The sequence below is a fragment of the Hyperoodon ampullatus genome (genome assembly GCF_949752795.1).
Source record: "Hyperoodon ampullatus genome assembly, chromosome: 1".
Classification (NCBI taxonomy): Eukaryota; Metazoa; Chordata; class Mammalia; order Artiodactyla; family Ziphiidae; genus Hyperoodon; species Hyperoodon ampullatus.
Genome location: NC_136914.1, coordinates 57,680,028 through 57,694,358, shown reverse-complemented (window position 1 = coordinate 57,694,358; position 14,331 = coordinate 57,680,028). Strand labels below are relative to the sequence as shown.

General features: G+C 41.7%; 1 pseudogene across 1 annotated transcript; it reads left to right on the top strand.

The window, feature by feature from the left end:
• The first annotated feature begins 610 nt into the window (after positions 1 to 610).
• On the top strand, positions 611 to 1,093 carry LOC307060335 (ferritin light chain-like; annotated as a pseudogene). Its single transcript has one exon. The product of its transcript is annotated as a ferritin light chain-like (transcript).
• Positions 1,094 to 14,331: the final 13,238 nt, after the last annotated feature.

Genomic DNA, 14,331 nt, shown 5'->3' with positions numbered 1-14,331 from the left:
GAGGGGCGGGGCGGCGGAGGAACACCTGGACTGATGACGCACAGGATTATGGGGGTTGTGTGTGTGGAGGGGAGGGTGATGTGTCTCCACCAGTAGCGACTGGCTAAAAGTGCTCAGTTTTTGTTTGTTTGTTTGTTTGTGGTACGCAGGCCTCTCACTGTTGTGGCCTCTCCCGTTGCGGAGCACAGGCTCCGGACACGCAGGCTCAGCGGCCATGGCTCACGGGCCCAGCCGCTGCGCGGCATGTGGGATCTTCCCAGACCGAGGCACGAACCCGGGTCCCGTGCATCGGCAGGTGGACTCTCAACCACTGCGCCACCAGGGAAGCCCGAAAGTGCTCAGTTTTAGGAATTCCATCTGTGTTAAAGCAATAGAAATGTGGTATAGAGACGTTTAGAAATAGAAGCCCAGCAGTGGGCTCCGAGGTCCCGCGGATGTGTCGCTTGCTTCAACAGTGTTTGGACTGAACTGACCCAGTGACTCCCCTTGCTCCAACCACCCTCTAAACTTTTTTCCAGTTGCTACCTTCAGAATCAGCCCTCGGCTATCCTCGGCCACCGGGACTGGCCAACACCATTTTTTGAGTTTAACTTCTTATTACTGATCAACCATGAGTGCCCATATTCTTCAGAATTATTCCGCGGAGGTAGAGGCTGTCGTCAACCGCCTGGTCAACGTGCATCTGCGTGCCTCCTACACCTACCTCTCTCTGGGCTTCTATTTCCACCTCCGCCATGTGGCTCTGGAGAGCGTGGGGCACCTTTTCCAGGAATTGGCTGAAGAGAAGCACGAGGTGTCAAGCCTGTCTTGAAAACACAAAACTAGTGCAGCTGCCGCAAGCCCTTCCAGGATGTGCAGAAGCCATCTCAAGATGAGTGGGGTAAAACCCAGGACGCTATGGAAGCCACCGTACTCATGGTCTGCCCGCACAGACTTCCACCTCTGTGACTTCCTGGAGAGCCGCCTCCTAGATGGGCAAGTGAAACTCATCAAGAAGATGGGCGACCACCTGACCAACCTCCGCAGGGTGGCTGGTCCCCAGGAGGGGCTGGGCGAGTATCTCTCCCAAAGGCTCACCCTCAGGCACCACTAGGAGCCTCGGAAGCCCAGCGACCTTTGAGGAGTCCCTCTGGTGTCAGGGCTTCTCTCTGAAGCCCCTCTCTGCAACCACTAGGCAGCTTTTTAAACACCCTGGAGCCCTCTCCCAAGCCTTCGATCAAATGGAAACAATAAAGCTTTTTGCAGGGGGGGGGGGAAAAAAGAAGCCCACGTGAAGGTCGTTTATCAGATAATACTTAAAGTGAAATGATTAGCTATGTGGCCTCAGGCAAGTCCTTTACTTCCACTTCTCTGAACCCCTTTCCTACCTTGAAAAATGGGGAGATGTGAAACGAAAGCAGGAAAATTGGGAATCAAAAGCAGACTGGTCTGGATTTGATTCTTCTCTTCTGGTTTAAATTCAAGGAATTAGGGAGTCTTTGCATCAAGGCAAGGACAGTACACTGGCAGACATCCATGGTGACATCTTCCATGGTGTGAAGTGTGTGGTTAAGAAGGTGGCTCTGGAGACAGCAATTACCATCAGGGTAACCTTAGGTAAGTTCATTAATCTCCCTGTGCCTCAGTTTCCTCATCAGTAAAATGGGATAGTAACTGCCTTTATTATAGGACACAAATATTAACTATTAATAGTAACGATTGGGAAAGAAAATCAGAGAGTGAATAAAAAGATTTTTTTCCAACACCATCCCATTCTCTAAAATGGTACTCCAGCATCACCCAGGTTCTTGTTACAAATGCAAATTATTGGACCCCACCCCAAACCTACTCAATCAGAAACTATGAGGGTCAAGGCCCAGGAATCTGTTTTGGAATCTTTCTGGAATCTCTAGGGCATTCTTATGCATGCTAAAGTTTGAGCAGCACCGTTCTAGAATCTTCCTCCCCAAAGTGTGGTCCAAACCCCAGAATCATCAGCATCTCCTGGGAATTTGTTAGACATTCAGAATCTTGGGCCTCACTCTGGATGTGCTAAATTGTAATCTGTGTTTTAACAAGATCCCCAGGTATTTCTATGTACATTAAATCTTGAGAAGCACTGCCCTAGACCTGCATCTTTAATTTAGTAGCCACTAGCCATGTGTGGCTATTAAAATTAAAATTAAATTAATTAAAATGAAATAACATTAGAAATTCAGTTCTTCAGTCACACTAGCCATATTTCAAGTGCTCAAGAGCCACATGTGGCTAGTGGTTACAGTATTGGACACTGCAGATTATAGAACATTTCTACCATCTCAGAAGGTTCTATTGGACAGTACAGCTCTAGAATAATTATTACTATAATTATTTTTTTGTGACCACAGAGCATCTAGATGAAGCAGATCACCTGGGACAAGGTTGACAGACTCTAATGTTTAAATGAGCCAAGCAGGTGAAGTAAGTGAATGAAGTAGACCAATTATAAGAGAATCAAAAGCACAAGAGCAATGGTAAATGGCCAGTGATACTCCACATCCATGCTGGGACTACAACTGGGAGTGCTGGTGACTGTGGTAATCTGAGAAAAGCATGCATAGATACAGCCAATGTTACCATGGAGGAGGCTAAGCCCAGGCTAGGATAGATTGTTCTATTTTTGTTTAAGAAGCTAGACATCTGGATTTTTATGTGATTCTTAAATTTTGATTACTAAGTCAAAATTAAAAAAATGCTGTGCTAGCCAAGGAAACATTCATGAAAGCCTCGTTTGGCCTTGATGTTGTGACCTTGAAATCAAGCTGTCTGGTTCTGCTTTGCAAGGTCAGTTGTTTGCCTTGTGCATGTCCTCCTTTCTTGCCTCTGTTTCTTCTTTCTTCTCTTCTTTTGATCTTTTCTTTGCTTTCCCTTCCCTTTTTTCTTTTTTCTCTCCTCCTTTAATTTTTCTTTCATTCAGTAAGCATTTATTGAATGCCGTCTTTGTGCCAGGCATGGTGCTAGAGACTCAGGATACAAAGATGAATCAACATTGCCAGTCCACTCAAAGAGCCCATAGTTTAGTGGGAGACTCAGCTATGAGCATAGATAATGAGAGTGCAATTTGAGGAGTGCTGTAGTAGAGGTATGTCCAAAGCCTTATGGAGTGGTAAATAATGGAGTAAGCCAACTTTGAGGGGGAGGGATCAGAGAGGTCTTCACACATGTGGGATATCTGAGCTGAGTGTTGAAGGATGTGCAGGAGTTTTCCAGGTTGAAGGGCTGGGATAGAAGTGGGAGAGGGTATTTTTAGTGGAAGGAACAGCTTGGAGGCTTGACAGTACTTTGTGTGTTTAGCAAGAAAATTTCTGGGTGGCTGATGTGTAAAGTGTTATATATAAAGTGATTTACTAGACCTCCTTGTTCTTAAAAGTTTGTCTGCTAGCCACTCTCTGCCACTATTTGAGCCACTTCCTCCTACCCCCAGGCTCCTTTCACCCCAGCCTTGTACCCCTGAATCTACAACCTGCTTCTAGAACCTCACCTTCCACCTTTCCCCTCCCCTGCTGTCTTTCTACTCCCTTCTCCCTCCTGCCAAGATCTTGCTCCATCCACTTAAAATTCAGAGTGCCCTTTACATATTCAAAACCATCTGGTGCTCAACCAACCAGAGGGAGAATAAAGATGCTGAGATTGTTAACCCATTTAAATGTCAATGACTCTGAGGTTTTTATTTGGATCCTGATTAAACAAAGTGTTAGAAACCTAAGACAATTTTTTTGAAGTATAGCTGATTTACGATGTTGAGTTAATTTCTGCTGTATAGAAAATTGACTCAATTATACACACACACACACACATATATATATATATATACGTTCTTTTTTATATTCTTTTCCATTATGGTTTATCTCAGGATATTGAATATAGTTCCCTGTGCTGTACAGTAGGACCTTGTTGCTTATCCAACCTGAGACAATTTATGAGATGGTTGGAAATTTGAACACTAACTGGATATTAATGATTGACATTTTTAGGTGTAATAATGGTATTGTGGTCATGTTAAAATGAAAGTCTTAATCTTTAGAGATGCATCGGATATTTATAGATGAATTGATGTGAAGTCTGGGATTTGCTTCAAAATTACATAGGAGTGAGGGGAATTGAGGTACAGATGAAACAAGATTGGCTATGAATTTGTTATTGTTGAACCTGGGTGATAGGTACATAAGGGTTCATTATGTTAGACTCTCTAATTCTCTGTATGCTTGCATATATATAATATTCAAAATACTCCATGCTATTTGTTGAATTGTGCCTTTCAAAAAGATATGTTGAAGTCCTAACTCCTGGTACCTCTGAATGTGACCTTATTTGGAAATAGGGTCTTTTCAAATGTAATCAAGTTAAGATGAGTTTATTAGGGTGGGCCCTAATCCAGTATGACTGGTGTTTTTATAAGAAGGGGGAAATTTAAACAGTCAACTAATATTTGACAAGGGAGCCAAGAATACTCAACAGGGAAAGGATAGTCTTATCTATTGAAATAAATCGTGTTGGGGAAACTAGCTAACCACATGCAGAATACAGTTGGACCTGTATTTTATACTGCTTAAATGATTAACTCAAAATGGATTAAAGACTAAAACATAAGACCTGAAACCATAAAACTCCTAGAAGAAAACATAGGTGGTAAGCTCCTTGACATTGGTCTTGGCAATAATTTTTTGAATATGACACCAAAAGAACAAGCAACAAAAGCAAATATTAGTAAGTGGGACAACAACAAACTAAAAAGCTTATGCACAGCAAAAGAAACAATCAACAAGATTAAAAGGCAACCTATGGAGTGGGTGAAAAATATTTGTAAATAATATACCTGATAAGGGGCTAATATCTAAAATATATAAAAAATTCATACAACTCAATAGCAAAAAACCAAATAATCCCATTAAAAAATGGTCAGATGATCATAATAGACATTTTTCCAAAGAAGACATAAAGATGGCCAACTGGTACATGAAAAGATGCTCAACATCACTAATCATCAGGGAAATGCAAATCAAAACCACAATGAGATATCACCTTACACCTCTTAGAATGAGTATCATCAAAAAACAAACAAAACCCCGAGATAACAAGTGTTGGTGAAGATGCAGAGAAAAGGGAACCCTTGTGCACTGTAAATGGAATGCAAGTTTGTGCAGCCACTATGGAAAACAGTATGGGGTTCCTCAAAAAATTAAAAATAGAACTGCCATATAATCTAGCAATCTCACTTCTGGGTATATATCCAAAGGAAATGAAAACAGATCTTGAAGGATCTGCACTCCCATGTTCATTACCTCTTTATTCATAATAGCCAAGATGTGGAAACAACCTAAGTGTCTGTCAACAGATGAACGGATAAAGTAGATGTGGTACATATACACAGTGGAATACTGTTCAGCCACGAGAAAGAAGGAAATCCTGTTCTTTGTGTCAACATGGATGAATCTTGAGGGCATTATGCTAAGCGAAATAAATCAGACAGAGGAAGACAACTGCTGTATGGTATCACTTTTACATGGAATCCCCAAAAGCCAAAAATCATAGAACAGAGAATAGAATAGTGGTTTACCAGGATAGGGGAAATAGGGAAATGTTGGTCAAAGGGTACAAACTTCCAGCTATACGACAAATAAGTTCTGAGGACCCAAGGTACAGCGTGGTGATTATAGTTAATAATACTGTATTATATACTTGAAAGTATATAAAAGTAGATCTTAAATGTTCTCACCACAAAAAAGAAATGGCAAGGATGTGAGGCAATGGAGGTATCAATATTAGCTAATAGTGTGGTGGTAATCATTTTGCAGCATATAAGTGTATCAAATCAACATGTTGTACACCTTAAACTTTCATAGTGTTATATGTCAGTTATATATCACTGAAGGTGGAAAAAAACAGGAAAGGGGGAATATGGACAGAGACACACAGGGGAAGTTCCATGTGACTGGCGGAGGCAGTGACTAGAGTGGTTAGCTGCCAAGAAACCCAAGGATTGATGGCTACCACCAGACTAGTAAGAGGCAAGGAAGGATTCTCCTCTTGAGTCTTCACAGGGAGCATGATCCTAACAAGACCTTGATTTCTAGCCTCCGGAACTGTGGGGCAATAAATGTTTGTTGGTCAAGTTACCCGGGTTGTGGTTCTTTGTTTTGGCAGCCCTAGGAAACTAATGCACTCCATAATAAAAAGTTAAAATCGTAACTACATAACTTAAACTCTTCTTTTTTTCTTTGCTTGCTCTTCTACCACATCATAATCTAAACATCTTCAGATAGGTCCATCTTGGACATGATATTCTGTTACTTTGAATAAGGACAATGACAGAGAACTGAAAATCTAAATAAGAGGGAGAGGTTGAGGTAGAGGTAAGGAAGGTGGGATTAGAAGAAAACTAGACAAATGCATAAACCACTGCACACAACTACACAGCCCCACAAGACCCCTAGAATTTCCTGAATAAGCCAAGTTCCTCTGGGCCTCTGTTAGTTCCTTCCTGGGGTCACAGACTTAGCTTTTGGTCTTGGATCTGCCATTTTCTAACTCAGAGATATTGGGCAAGCCATTCAATACAAAAGATTTCTCCTCAGTAAAGTGAGGGGGTTGGGTTACACCAGGAAGCCTTCCTTGCCTGCCCTACATTGGCTCAGGTGCTCCTACATCATCTGAACCAATCTGTGCCTACTGTAGCGTGCATCACCTGCTTGTTATTGGTTACTGTCTATCGCTACTACAAGACTGTGAACTTCTTGAAACAGGACCTGTCTTGTTCACCACTGGATCCCCTCACTGAGTCCCTGACCTCGTGCACAGCAGACCAACAAAAGTAGCTTGGTACAACAACACTGTATTTGTGATAATCTTATACAAATCTATGATAAAAATTCTCTTTCAGAGAGCTAGAGAAAAAGCCATTTGTTTGCATGTAAGTCTTTAACTCTTTACTCTGAGTTCTGCTAGGGACTGATCTTCTATTTTCTATTTGGCAGTCAGTCTCTGAGAGCCTCCCTCCCCACCAGGGCTTCCACCTCACTGAGCTCTGACATTGCTTGTGCATTTGGTACAATGCCCAAAACTGTGCTGAGGACAACTAAAGTGCTTGCCCAGGGTAGATTTTTATTTTTTATTTTTAATTTTTGGTTGTGCTGGGTCTTTGTTGCTACATGCGGGCTTTCTCTACTTGTGGCGAGCGGGGGCTGCTCTTCGCTGCGGTGCGCGGGCTTCTCATTACGGTGGCTTCTCTTGTTGCGGAGCACAGGTTCTAGGCGCGCAGGCTCAGTAGCTGTGGCGCACGGGCTTAGTTGCTCCGCGGCATGTTGGATCTTCCCGGACCAGGGATCGAACCCGTGTCCTCTGCATTGCAGGCAGATTCTTAACCACTGTGTCACCAGGGTAGATATTTTTTGTGTGGTTGAAGTTTTGTGCTTTACAATGATGAGAGTTAAGCCTTACAACTAGTTTCATAAAGGAAACAAGAAAGTGACACAGTACTGTAGGTGTTTAACAAGGGCTTGGAAAGAAGGATTTTTGTTTGCTTAAGGGAAGACATCAGAACTGCAGATATGCATGTATTGTTGAAGCCCTGAAGAAAAATGAGTCAGGGAGAGCACTTCAAACACAGGCAGGTTGGTTTCTGCAATGAGTATCAAATGAGATCTTTCTTTAGGAGTGGTTTCATTTTAGGATAAAGGGGAATTTCACAGTGCACAGTTACTGTGTGAAAAATGTGTAATCTGGTATCTAGCAATTTTGGCAGAGTGGTAGATACGTTAAGACTTTGGCATTTTGGTGAACTAGTTTTACAAAAAGTGTGGCTATTTCTTTATAAGGTGATTTCTAAGATCTTTTCTATTCTAAATTTCTGTGCGTCTCTGAGTAGAATTTTTTTCTATTCTATTTTCAAAATTATCCAAATTAAGTTCTATCTAAGCTAAAAATTGATGGAAGGTATGACAAGAAAATGTTAAGACTTTTCTTCCAGCAATATATTCACATGGTCCCCTAAAAAAAAAGTTCTTAAATTCTGTAAGCTTGTGTCACCATTCCTCAGATGGCCACAAGATGGCAGCCTTGGGCCAGTAGTAGGAGAAGGGTTTCCCCGCCCCCCCCGCCCCCCCCCAAAAGCACTTGTTAGTTGCTGTGATGTTGCAAAAAGAATCCAGATCTGGTTGTTTCTTTTCCTCTTCACCTCTACAGTGTGGTCGGCTGGTATCATTGTCCACCACAGACATTTCATGAATAAAACCTAGAAGAAATATTAAGCAATCCAGCAATTCTGAAAGTTGCTCAGGCCAGTATGCTGATGTCAATGCTGTGTGGAAGAGAAATACTTTGTTCACAAAGGGAATGTGTGTGTGTGTGTGTGTGTGTGTGTGTGTGCGCGCGCGCGCGCGCCAAGGACCACTGGTTATCTGAAACTTTGTGGTCATATGTAGGATTCATGCAGAAGCTTAGAGACACATTTTAGCATGTTAGGAAATAGGGTGTAGGGAGGAGTAATACTGAAAATATAATTAAATATCATTAAATGATGTTAATAATGAATTAAGTGTCACTGTATGGTAACCTTCAATAGGATAGGGACAGGTTGTTTTGTTGACCACTGAATCCCTTGAATATAAAAAAGTTGCCACACTTTGACTACCTTCTCCACCCAATTCTGGTCTTATTTGAACTGCTTCCTCCACAATGACACTTTTGGAGAATGGACCCAGAAGGACCTCTTACTGGACTACATTCCCCCTCCTCCCCATTCCCAGCCTATTTTCTGCCTCTATCTTGACTATTTTCAGTACAGATATACTTCCTATCCCAAGGATCTATACCAGTGTTTTATTTACAAAGTGTGGTCATTAGACACCCTGCATCTCAATCATTTAAAAAAGTGTAGATTCCTGGGCTCACTTCATATTTATTGAATCTGAATCTCCAACATTGAGGTGTAGGGATTGTGTTTTTAATGATCTGTCATAGGTGATTCTTCTAATGTTTGAGAATCTCTGACATAAAAAGAACCCCTCACTGCCCTGGATTCTGGTGGGTCAAGGAGGATACTTCCTCAAATAGCCTGTAAAGTAAGGAAAGAGAGAAGATGATGATGATTGATTATGATGATGGTCTATACCATAATAGACCCACATGTACCTCAGAATCAGTCAGTCAAGGCCAGCTACCCCCAATATCTCCCAGGACAGATGCTGGATCATCATATTGCCAATAAAAATGAAAATAACATGATTAATTACTGCAATCATTCAGGCTGAATTTAGTTTTGCAAAAGTTCTTTTAAATGCTGGAACACGGGGCAAGGAGGATACTAGGGGAGGGGTGGATAAATCTTATAATCTAATAGAGTTACCCCAAAAGTAGATGTTAAGACGATAACCCTTAGCTTGAAATTCATTAGCCTCTATCCTTTGAAATTGCTGTCTTTTCACCATGACGCGCAATTGTTTTCAGTGGGGATTCCCCCAAGGGTCAGTTTCAGCAGCAGTTTTAGGGACCAGTAGCTGATGCACTAGAAAGTCAGAAATTGAGCAGCAAGTACAACTAGTAAACAAATGTGTGGTAAAACACAGAAACTGTAATAGTAATCAAAGAAAAACAAATCAAATAAAAATGAGGAGTGTGCTTACCTGTTAAATTAGCAAAAAAAAGTTGCAAGTGAGAATATTCAATGTATATAAGGGTTTCGTGATTCCAGCTTGCTTATTCATTATTGGTGGCACTATACATTGGCACAGCTCTTTAGCAATGCAGTTTAGGAATATGTATTTAGAGACACAAAAATGTTCATATCCTTTGCCTCAATATTCTCATTCTTGGGATGTAGATCCTAAAGAAATAACATAAAACATGGAAAAAAGCTTATATCTCAGAGATGTACATCACATCATTACTTAACATTATTGTTTAGCAAAAAAAAAAAAGAAAGCAGCCTCAGTGTGCAACAATTGTTTCGTTAAATTTGATGTAGTTACTGTTTAGTTTGTTAGAGAGACATTAAAAATCATGATTATGAAGACAAACAAGAGCAAAAACCTTATGAAATAATTTTAATGAAAAATATAAAATATACTATATACGATTGTTAAAAAAAGAGGCAACAGGCCACAAATTGAGTCACCTGTGCTAAGCCTACATCATCAAACTGAAACTTAATACCTAACCTAGTTGCAGATTCAATTTCTCCCCAGAATGTAGTTTTAACTAGTCTGTTCGGAATTCTCTGGTCAGCAAGAATGAGGTAATCTGCCACATAACCCTTTTCCATCCCCCAAAGGAAGATGAGGTCATCCACTCTTTCCTCATCCCTTCTCCCTTTGCCTATAAAAACCTTCCATTTTGTACAGCTCCTCAGAGCTCCTTTCTACTTGCTAGATGAGGTGCTGCCCAATTCATGAATTGTGCAATAAAGCCAATTAGATCTTTAAAATCTACTCAGTTGAATTTTTTTTTTTTAATGTTGAGCCTTCTTTTAATTTATTTATTTTTATTTTTGGCTGTGTTGGGTCTTCGTTTCTGTGCAAGGGCTTTCTCTAGTTGTGGCAAGTGGGGGCCACTCTTCATCGCGGTGCGCGGGCCTCTCATTGTCGCGGCCTCTCTTGTTGCGGAGCACAGGCTCCAGACGCGCGGGCTCAGTAGTTGTGGCTCACGGGCCTAGTTGCTCCGCGGCATGTGGGATCTTCCCAGACCAGGGCTCGAACCCGTGTCCCCTGAATTAGCAGGCAGATTCTCAACCACTGCGCCACCAGGGAAGCCCTGAATTTTGTTTTTTAATACTATATTATTTCCTGTGTATCTCTCTGTGTTTGAAATAGTGATTTAATTTTAAATGCAACTATGTATTAAACTATATACATATAGAACAGGAAAGAAATAGATAAAGTGATAAAGTTGGTGTGTTAAGGTGCTCAGTTATGAATAATTATTTTTATTTTCTGTTTTCCAAGTTTTATGTAAGGCAGGGTCCTGGCTATCTCCTTTTCCCCCTTCAGACCCACTCTCTGCCCTGTTTTCAGCTTCAGAGACTGATGAGTGGCGTTTGGCTGATGGGGAGGCCCAGTCAGAGAGTAGAGGGAGGGAGAAGAGTGAGCAGGTGCAGCCCTCTCCCTGCAGGGTCACCGTGCATGACTCCTCTGGAGCAGCCCTCTCCCTGCGGGGTCACTGTGCACGAAGCCCTCTCCTCAGAATTCTCTTCTGGGTTCTGGTGGCCACTCCGTCTCCTTATAAAAGGCACAACGTGAGAGCTGTGAGTTTCAGTTTTACTTGGGGACTTGCTGAGGACTACAGCCTGGGGGCCAACCTCTCAGAGAGCTCTGAGGAACTTCTCTGAAGAGGGAAGAGGAGAGGCCAGTATATATGTGATTTTGGCTAAGGAGGAGGTACAACCCAGCGCACATCTCAGTAGAAGGTTGCTGCTAGTCATAGGAACAGATATCTCAGTTAATTATTTTTGTGCTTTTCTAAGTATGGGAAGATGCAAGAATCCGGGTTCATAAAATTTTTTTCCTGAAATATCACTATCTAAGGGCCTGTTTTCCCAAAGCACAGAGTGCCTCATCCTGTCCTTAGTCCTGAATTCCTTTCAGGGTGTATTGTAGGTCAGTGACTGCAGTGGCTACTGACTTAATCCTTGTAGAACTGGATGGCAAGGGACATTCTTTATTTGCACCACTTTGCTGTCCTTTGTGGTTTTTCTATACTCTCTCCATACCTTTGAAAATAGTCTTTTTTACTAAACCCATATAGAATTGCCATAAATTGAGTGTGCCTTCTGTTTCTTGCTGAGGTACTTACTGATACTCTATTAAGCATGCCCTTTTATTTTCTGTATTTCTGAGGCTTTGACATCTAGGGCCTTACTAACCCTGGAGAGACTGTCCCTCCCAGGCTAGCCAATTCCTGGAGACAGTAAACATCTCACCTACAGGCATGCCTCTCACCTGCAGTTCATGCAAATGAACCAACCCTGAGCCCACACCCCTACCACCTCAGGGCCACTATTCCCAGGTCCTCATCACTCCAGGGCCAGATACCAGGTAACTAGGAACAACCCTTATATACCCAAGAGCCTGCTGAAATCATTCAAACTGGCCAATCCTAAACCTATTTACCCTGCCTCACCAGCTCCTTCTCACAGAAACCAAAGTAGAGACTAGCCCACATTTCCCCCTTGCTTCCTCTACTCTGGACAGACCCAGAGCTTCCCAGCATTGCCCCACCCCCATCCCCAATGGCTTGGCATGACTCCTCCCTTTGGTAACTGTTGCCAACTAAAAATTGTCACTTGCCATCTGCCTTTACAAGGATTAGGTCACAAGCCACTGCAGTTGCTGAGCTTCAACACACCCTGAAAGGAGTTCAGGAATGAGGCCCTCTGTGCTCTGGGAAAAACTGGCAGAACAGGCATTCAGATAGTTAGATATTTTCAGGAGATTTTATGAGCCCAATTTCTTGCATCTTCTCATATCTAGAAAAGCACTAAAGTCATTAATGGAGACATTTGTTCCTCATAACTAGCAGCAACCTTCTGCTTAGATGTGTGCTTGACTACACGTATCTCCCTTCACTAAACTCATATATAATACTGATCTTCCCCTTGACCTCTTCGGAGCAGTATCTCAGAGCTCTCTGACAGGCTGTCTCCCAGGCTATAGTCCTCATTTTGCCCCCAATAAAACTTAATTCACAACTCTCACCTTGTGCATTTCTTTTCAGCCAACACTGCGAATAACAAATTATCTTTTCAGTGGTAATCCCGGGATCTGTTGTCCTCACCATACCTGAATAATAAAACCTACATTTTAGAACAGATATAAGCATTTTGATACTTTTATCATTTTTTTCAAATATAATTCCCACCAGAACCTGTGACATTGCAGAAGAGTCATAACTGGGAAGTGTTATAGCTGTGTGGTGGGCTTTAGCAGAAAAGATGTGTTAAAAAAAAGAGGCCCCAAATGAAGTCATTTGTCCCTGAAACAGCAAGACTTAGTTGCAGTTTCAACTCCTCCCAGAAATGTGTCCTTTTAAACAGTCAATCTGCAATTTCTTCATCAGCCCTACTGAGGTAAACTGTGTGACAAAGACTCCTACCGTTCCCTTCCCCTCAGAGAAGTCGGCCTGGCCTGAAACAATCTTTTCTTTTGCTATTACCTTTTTGTCTCACCCCATTCTGCCTGTAAAAATCTTCCATTTTTGTACAACGCCTCAGAGCCTTTCTATTTACTAGATGGGATGCCGCCTGATTCAAGAATTGTTGAAGAAAGCCACTTAGATCTTCAAATTTACACAGTTGAATTTTGGTTTTTGACAGATGAAAACCTCTCCTTATTTCCTCAATAGCCAAATATTCCCCTCAATGAGAATGCTACAGTAATAGTAACAGATAATAAAAAAGAGGAACTAAAAAATTGAAATATGAAGATATAGCCTAGTCAGTGGCAGGTTGGGTGTTTTATAGAGATAATCTTGAGAAAAATGGTTAGAGGTTTATTTTTTTAATGAAGCTTAAAAAGTATTGGGGATAAAAACAAAGAATAATTTAGAAAGATGTACTACTCAAAGGTGGTGCTGATGTATTAATACATGTTAGAAACGAGTGGCCGGGAAGCATCAATCTGCCTGAGCTGTGGTCATTTTTCAAGCCTGGATGAATGTGAAGCAAAATCAAATTGTCACAAGTAGATCTGAACGATATATTGGCTAATTTTCATGGCCAAAGCAAGAACAGGAAAAGCAATAGATAAGAGTGTCTCTGAACCTCTTTGCCAGCATTTAAGAAATAAATTTGTTTCTACAGTGAATCCACCCTCAAGTCAGTCTTGCAAAGTAGTTGGGACTGTGCCATGATATTAATGTAGGTACTGAAAAAAATTCATCAAGTCATCCATCTTACCCCTGAAAGTTTCTACAAGTAGAAACAGGAACTGAGAGTGGGTCTGGTGGACCTCTCGTCACTCCCTTGCCTTACAAATAACCATTGTCATTCTGCAGGGAAGGTTCAGACCTGCATTCTTTGTAACTCCAGACTTTGTTGTCCTTTTTATGAGCCAGAGGCAGTGAGCACTATCCCCAGAGAGCACTGAGTTAGCAGAGGCTGTGGTCATAGAAATTACTCTTGGAGCATCTTGAATTGTTAATAAAAATTCCAGGAAGCCCAGTAATTACTGGGTACAATATGGAGCTAAGCAGAGGAGAGGGGAAACAGAATGGGGAAGGGAAGGGAAAATTTCCAAGAATTGACTCATTTGAGATGTCAGAAGATAAATGAGTACTTTTACTTCTAGCCCTTCCTTTCCCCTGGAAATGGAATAGATTAGCAGA